Raw genomic sequence first — 8,365 nt, forward strand, 5'->3', positions numbered from 1 at the left:
TAATTATTTCAAAGCAAGTTATCCATCAAATTGTGCAATGTAATAGTAGCAATAGATTGCATGGTAAAATTGTGAAATTTACTGTGGTTTTTACAGCATTTTTCTCGAAATGAAAATAGTAGTTTTTTTTTACTGTAATAAACTGTGGTGCCGTTTTGGCATTTACAGTAATACACCGAAAAATCTACAGTTGCTGATTTGCGGTAAAAAAAACAACCCAAAAAAACGGCAGCTCAGATGCCAAAATTTTACTGTAAAATTGCAGGTTTTTATTGAAAGTAAAAAAAAACAAATGTAAATTTTACAGTAAAATTATGGCAACTGAGCTGCCTTTTTTTTTTTTTTTTTTTTACCATAAAAACAGCAGTACTGCTTTTCCATTTAGAAGCGGCCCTCTGGGGCCAAACATAACTGCGATGTGGCCCTCAGTGAAAACTCTGCTCCAAAGGATTCAAACACATGCTATTTCCAATTATAAGAAATGTGTACGTGATATAATTTACCTCATTAGCGGAAGAGAAGGTTTGCTTAGTAGTGGGAGATATTTTAGGATTGCACTCAGAACACGTAGGATACCAAGCATTTGTCAAGTCAAAGTACAGAGCAGCACAAACACCACTGATTAGTAGAGCACACTCCAGGCCTGAAGGGGCAACAGTGAGAGCTGAGGGCTGAACATCTCCACCTGCTTCCAACAGATTGCTTTGATTGAATTCACCTGTTCACCTGCTCAGAGCACATGCTCAAAAATGTTTGAGCTTCAGTCAGTCACTCCTTTTGACATGCTGCTAAGAGGAAGGAAGACAGCTCCTGTTTGGACTCGGAACCCAGGTAACAAGTGAACGTTATGTAAACGTTAGGAGAACGTAGTGGTAGTGATGGGTTGATGAGGCCTCATGAAGCGTTTCGACACATTGCAAAACTGTATTGATACTGTGTCGATACTGTGTTACTAAATACTGACATCTGCTGGACATTAAAAATCCCTACAGGCAACCGACTCAACTGACACTGATTTTATGACCTAGTACAGTGGTTCTCAAATGGGGGTACGCGTACCCCTGGGGGTACTTGAAGGTATGCCAAGGGGTACGTGAGATTTTTAAAAAATATTCTAAAAATAGCAAAAATTCAAAAATCCTTTATAAATATATTTATTGAATAATACTTCAACAAAATATGAATGTAAGTTCATAAACTCAGTGAAGCACAAGCTCAGGTTTGTCACTAAAATGTCTGTCAAAAATAACTGTGAAAAGAAATGCAACAATGCAATATTCAGTGTTGACAGCTAGATTTTTTGAGGACATGTTCCATAAATATTGATGTTAAAGATTATTTTTTTTGTGAAGAAATGTTTAGAATGAAGTTCATGAATCCAGATGGAGCTCTAATACAATCCCCAAAGAGGGCACTTTAAGTTGATTATTACTTCTAGGTGTAGAAATCTTTATTTATAATTGAATCACTTGTTTATTTTTCAACAAGTTTTTAGCTATTTTTATATCTTTTTTTCCAAATAGTTCAAGAAAGACCACTACAAATGAGCAATATTTTGCACTGTTATACAATTTAATAAATCAGAAACTGATGACATAGTGCTGTATTTTACTTCATCTTTTTTTTTTTTCAACCAAAAATGCTTTGCTCTGATTAGGGGGTACTTGAATTACAAAAAAATTCACAGGGGGTACATTGCTGAAAAAAGGTTGAGAACCACTGACCTAGTATATACAATAATATAAACCAAGTCATTGTATTTCATTTAGGATTATTTCATAACTTCATTTAAATAAAAATATATTTTTTGTCTTTTTTAGATACAGTCAATAAATAATGTGAACATGTATCATAACATGGAAATCTAAGAGAACGTGTTGTGAATGAGGATGCTTGTGGACCTGGAAATTATTATTTTATTTTTTTTACACATTTTTATTTTTAAAAAAAACAGTTTTTCCAACGTATTCAATTTTAGACGCTTTCTCTTCTTAGTTATTATTTCTCCGGCTGTAGAAAAGAGCCGCACACAGGGCACAGAGGAGGCGTCAGTGCGACACAGTTCGCGTATCGGTCACGTGACCAAAACAGCTCATGATCGGTCACGTGACTTTCTAAAAGCGGTACGCGCACCGACACAGGGTTTCGCTCTTTGAGCTCGACGCATGCGCCAATGCATCGGTGTTGCCGGACCCATCACTACGTAGTGGCAAACGTAGTTTGTAACGTTCAAAGAACGTGAGGTTGTGGAGTTCTTGCTTGGTTAGCAGAACGTTAGCCATGAACGTTTGGCTAGAACGTTTAGGTAACTGTTTAGGAACATGCTATTTTACGTCTGTTTTTGTGCTATATTGTCAGGACTAACACTCAAACAGAAAATTCAACTCTAATTCTTTATTAGTGATAATTATAATACAATAGAAATGGAATGCAGTGGTCTTGTATGGTCGTGCGCGTCAGTGTACTCCTGCCCCTAAGACGCAACTGGTGAGGAAACCAAGTATTCCGTCCTACGTGTCTGTGTCCGTGACGTAAACAAGTTGACAGATAGCTAAGATCCCAAGGAAAGGGAAGAAAGAGTCCAGCCCTTTTATCTTTAAGAAGCTTTAGTGGTTTTCACAGAGAATGCACTTTTCCTTTCTTCTAATTGTCTAATTGGTCATTTCTTTCTTTTTCTCTTTTCCTTGAATGTATTTTTGCTTTTGTTATCGTCTCTTTTTTTGTTGTAAAAAGACAATGTTTCCAAGGCACTTTGTGGAAAGAAACAACAAACTTGGAGCGCTGAAACACGCAAACATATGTCTCGTGTGTAAACGAGACAGGTTTGCAATATGAATTTCATTCATTGTTGGAAATGTTTAAGTTTATTCTAGGGATGTCCCGATCCAGGTTTTTGCACTTCCGATCCGATACCGATATTGTTTTTGCATTTCCGATCCGATACCGATAGAAATGCACCCATTTGCAGGAAATGTAGTCTTGATTTTCAAAATTTTCTTTCAAGGCTTGCATGTCTACATTAAAACATTCTTCTTCATACTGCATTAATATATGCTACTTTTAAACTTTCATGCAGAGAAGGAAATCACAACTAAAAAAATCACTAATTTTTTCATACGGTGTTGATGTGGAAATGTTTGCCTCGGCATTTTGATGGTGTGGACGTGTGGCACCGAATGGAGATAAGCGTCTCGACAGACGTCACAATGATGACGAAAACTGTTTTCTCTGTCGTGTCTGTGTGTCGAAAATTGTTATGCGCTTATTTTTTTATTTGATTTTGTGCGTGGCATAGATTTGCTATGCGCAGAGGACGCTTAAACAGTGCGCAATTGCACAGGCGTGCACCTTAGAGGGAGCGTTGGTCACACGGCTGCGCTAGCATCACAGCTAACGTTAGCCATGCTGCTACTTCTCTGCTCGGGGAGGACGTATACGTATGTGACGTGTGTAAGAAGGTGCACTTGCTGTCTGTGAGAGGGAGACACAGGAAAGAGTGAGAAGAGCCTGTTGTGTAATGCCAGCAGCTAAAAGCAACTGCGTGAGAATCCACAGACCTGTGGATGTGTTGAAGGTGTGCTGGAAAATGCGGAACGGAAATTACGGAGCAGCAGAAAAGTGGAATGTATTATTTAAATCGGTGCGTTGGAAAACACGGACCAGAGGTTTTTTTTAAACTGGATCTGGATCGGCATTTTCCCATGCCTTGCCGATACGCAATTTTTGGCAAATATCGGCAGCCGATCCGATCCAAATATCGGATCGGGACATCCCTAGTTTATTCTTAAACCTAGGCCCTATCAGTGGAAATTAATTTTGGTTGGATTGATTTGAAAGAGCAGCACGGTGGAAGAGGGGTTAGTGCGTCTGCCTCACAATACGAAGGTCCTGAGTAGTCCTGGGTTCAATCCCGGGCTCGGGATTTTTCTGTGTGGAGTTTGCATGTTCTCCCCATGACTGCGTGGATTCCCTCCGGGTACTACGGCTTCCTACCACCTCCAAAGACATGCACCTGGGGATAGGTTGATTGGCAACACTAAATTGGCCCTAGTGTGTGAAGGTGAGTGTGAATGTTGTCTATCTATCTGTGTTGGCCCTGCGATGAGGTGGCGACTTGTCCAGGGTGTACCCCGCCTTCCGCCTGATTGTAGCTGAGATAGGCTCCAGCACCCCCGGTTTCCCCGAAGGGAATACGCGGGAGAAAATGGATGGATGGATGGATGATTTGAAAGAAAAGCAAAGCATGTATTATGTTGTATGTTTATGAAACATTAATTTGTTTTTTTTCTGTTTGGTTAAGGTTATCAACCTATTCAACTATTCGACTATTCATTCTGTTCATCCATTCATTTACACCGATAACCCACTTTATTTTATTGCTTCAAATCAAACCTCAATAAATCACAAGGAAAAAGGATTGAGTTTGTCCCTTTAAGTCCTTGAGTCCAACTGGCCCTTTCAAGTATGGGCACGGCTATGAAAAAACCTGAAGAACTTGACAGCATTACATACGTTTAAAAAAAAAAAAAAAAGACTGGGTTGATTAAAATAATATAGAGTAGGGTTCCATCTCGGTCCACACTCCATATCAAAAGGTGGCGGTAATGCACACCACAAGGTTGCCTGCCAACTACCATTAAACCATAAAAGAAGACGTCTTCTTCCGGCCCTTCACACTACGTGTAAACAAAACAGAACAAGAAAGCAAGATGTTGTTATTGTGGTTATTATTGTTTTGTGTTCTTAATCTTAATATATGCTGTTTAATAAATTCAACGTCATAAAAGGCTGTTTGTGTCCGGATACATTAGTCTTGGCGCACTTAGCTGCTTCTCCTGCTAGTTAACGTTAAAGGTTAACTAGTGTGTCACACACACACTAGGTGTGGTGAAATTTGTCCTCTGCATTTGACCCATCCCCTTGATCACCCCCCTGGGAGGTGAGGGGAGGAGTGGGCAGCAGGGTGCCGCGCCCGGGAATAATTTTTGGTGATTTAACCCCCAATTCCAACCCTTGATGCTGAGTGCCAAGCAGGGAGGTAATAGGTCCCATTTTTAATAGTCTTTGGTATGACTCGGCCGGGGTTTGAACTCACAACCTACCGATCTAGCTGCTAACAAAGAGACGTGGAAGTTTTCAACACATCGCTAAGCAGAGCGTCAACGTGGTGACTGATGACACCATCAGAACGTATGCTGGTGCAGGACAATGTCTCATGTGACTGGACTTTTCTAAAGCATGTTTGTCTTCTAGTGTCCTCCAGACGTCTGTGAAGAACATCTCCCTGGGCAGCAGGAGGAGCCACAACCCCACCACATTAAAGAGGAACAGGCGGAGCAACAGCACTCTCATATTAAGGTGGAAATAGACAAACACAGCATCAGTCAGTTTCCAGTTATTGGTGTGATTGTTAAGAGTGAAGTGGATGAGGTCAAAGGTGAAAGTGAGGAGAAGAGAGAGGTGGAGCCTCTCAGCAGCAGCTCAACTCAACACATGACAACAGAAGCTGATGGAGACCACTGTGGAGGATCACAAGCAGACAAGCTCTCAGCTCCACTATCAAATAGTGACGACGCAACGTCACACTCTCCTGACACTGATGATGAAGACTCTAAAGCTGATAAGACATGTCACACTGACAACACACACTTTACATGCCCTTACTGTGACAAAACTTTTAATCACCGTTTTAGTTTGAAAAGACACACACGACGACACACTGGAGAAAAACTTTTTTCCTGTTCCATCTGTGCTAAAGGTTTTATACAGAATTCTGATTTGGAAAAACACAGGAGAATACACACTGGAGAAAAACCATTCATGTGTTCTATTTGTAGTAAAAGATTCTCCCAGAAAGCAAATTTGATAATACACAAAGGAATACACACTGGAGAAAAACCTTTTATCTGCTCAGTCTGTGGTAAATGTTTCATACAAAATAAAGATTTGAAAGTACACATGAGAATGCAGACAGGTGAGAAAGTGTTGAGTTGCAGTGTGTGTGATGAAAGATTCTCTTATAAGTACCAGTGTAAGAAACACATGTGTGGTGGTGAGAACAGCAGCAGCTAATGAAGTCAAAAATGTGATAACTTTGACTTTCTAACATCATGTGTGACATCGTTGTTGTGTGTGTAACAATCTTGTTACTATGCTTGTATACTTTTTAGAATATAGCTTTTATTTCAGGAAAGTGCATGCATTAATATACAACATTGTGTACACTTTTTTTTTTAAATACGTATTTTCTCTCACTGAAAATGTGTACAATATCAGCTTTTCTGACTGCCCTAATACTGTTTTAAATTCATTTTATAATATAGAGTACAAAACTTGTTACATAAAATAAATAGTGGATGTGTATACAGAATAGATAGCCATGAATACATTTTATACTTATCCATAGCAGTGTTTTTATATAAGTTTGTGAAGTAATGCAGTTTTAAATATTTAAATGTATTATTGTAAATTATTCCATAAATGAATACCTTCATATAATATACATATTTGTTTTACATTTGTTCATACCTTTGCTTTTGAGTACACATAAATCTCCCATATTATTTACTTATATATCATTTGAGCAGTTGTTTTATACAAGATCATTTACTTTTAATGTGTGACTTTATGAATCATTTGTTGGGTCGTTATAGTCCAATCTGTTGGTTATCTTTATTACTTTATTTTGTAATATGAATATTGTTTTGTAATTGTTTTATATTTATGTTCCCAGACCTTTATGCAATAAGCAATGTATGCTTTAACTAAAGTTGGGTACAATAAATGTAATTATTATTTATGTATTTTGTTATATTTATTTTTTATTAACCCTGTGAACGATAAGAATGGCAACCGCATTACAACTGAATGTCAACAAGCTGCACGATGGGTGTAACACATTTGTGACGTTCTTAACAGACCAGAGCCAGGAGGCCGAGCTAAAATGAAAACACCAGATGCTGCCCTGGACATTTCCTTACTGGGTGGGTCAGAGGTAGAGACAGCCATCAAAGCCCTGAAAAATGGGAAGGCCAGAGGAAATGTCAGCATCCATGCAGAAATGCTAAAGTCTGACGTAGAAACTTCAGTCGAGGTTCTCACCAACCTTTTCTACTCCACCTGGACCTCAGAGACAATCCCTGAAGACTGGACTATGGCTGTCATTGTAAAGCTTCCCAAAAAAAGAAAACCTCGACACCTGTGACAACTGTAAAAGCATCACTTTACTATCCGTACCAAACAAAGTGTTTTGCCAAATCCTCCTGAAGAAAATTGACTTACCTTTCAACACCAAGCTGAGATAATAACGAGCTAGCATCAAGGCGGGAAGAGTGGGAATAGACCAGATTTTTGCCTCGAGCAATATGATCAAGCAAAGCTTAAAATAAAACTGTTCAGTTTACTCAACTTTATCAAACTCAAGAAAGCGTTTGACAGTCTGGATTGGGACACTCTATGGAAGATCGGGAGGTCCTATGGGTTCCCCCTGAAGTGGTCACCTTGATAGAGTTGTTCTACCAACACCTCAAATGCAGCGTCATCATAGATGGAAACGTATTCGAGTCAGAACCGTGTATGGAGAAAGTATGGACAACTCGGTTTCAGAGTTGGTCCCAAACGTGATCAATAATTTCAAGAGATTGTCTGGCCATACTCTCTCTGATTGTTCAAAAGCCCCTCACGTGACTCCAGAGCACCATGTTTGTGACCAACTTTGAAACAGAGTTGTCCATACTGTCCCTACTCGAGCGGTTTTCTGTGAAGTCTGGTGTGAGATGGGGTTGCATCATCTCACCCATGCTTTTCCTTCTCTCCATTGACTATAATTATGGACAACACAACAGCAGACAAACCAAAAGGCATTCAATGGACTATATTGTCTCAGATCAAGACTTTCTGATGATATAGCTGTTTTGACATCCAACCAAAAACGAATGCAGGAGAAGACAAGGACGTTAAATAGCGTTGCTAAGAAGACCGGCTCGAACATCAACACGGCCAAGACACAGACCATGTTCATTAACAACAAATGCGCCTCCCATCAACGTTAATTCCAAACCACTTGAAACGGTAAACAACTTTACCTACCTTGGTAGTATTGTGCTTTTGCTGAAAGCTACTTTGCCCAATCTGGAAGTCTATGCAATACAGTTTGCAAAGAAGTTTTTAATTTACAACAGCAATATGAAGTCGGTCCCGACGTATGGCTTGGAGTGTTAACAGTTTATCAAGAGCGAAACTAAGCTAGGCCGTGTTCCACATTCTGTGCCTGAGAAGGATCTGCTGTATATTTTGGCCCGACATCATCTCAAATAAGGAGTTCTACAAAAAGTCCAGTTGCAGCACCTTGGTAAACGAGATCAGA

At 39.4% G+C, this 8,365-nt stretch overlaps 1 long non-coding RNA gene across 1 annotated transcript; it reads left to right on the top strand.

The window, feature by feature from the left end:
- The first annotated feature begins 747 nt into the window (after positions 1–747).
- LOC140679680 (uncharacterized) lies at positions 748–6,460 on the top strand. Its single transcript, XR_012051049.1, has 2 exons — positions 748–831; positions 5,254–6,460. It is a non-coding gene; the product is annotated as an uncharacterized lncRNA (long non-coding RNA).
- The last annotated feature ends 1,905 nt before the right edge of the window (positions 6,461–8,365 follow it).

Source organism: Nerophis lumbriciformis, linkage group LG21 (genome assembly GCF_033978685.3).
Source record: "Nerophis lumbriciformis linkage group LG21, RoL_Nlum_v2.1, whole genome shotgun sequence".
NCBI lineage: Eukaryota > Metazoa > Chordata > Actinopteri > Syngnathiformes > Syngnathidae > Nerophis > Nerophis lumbriciformis.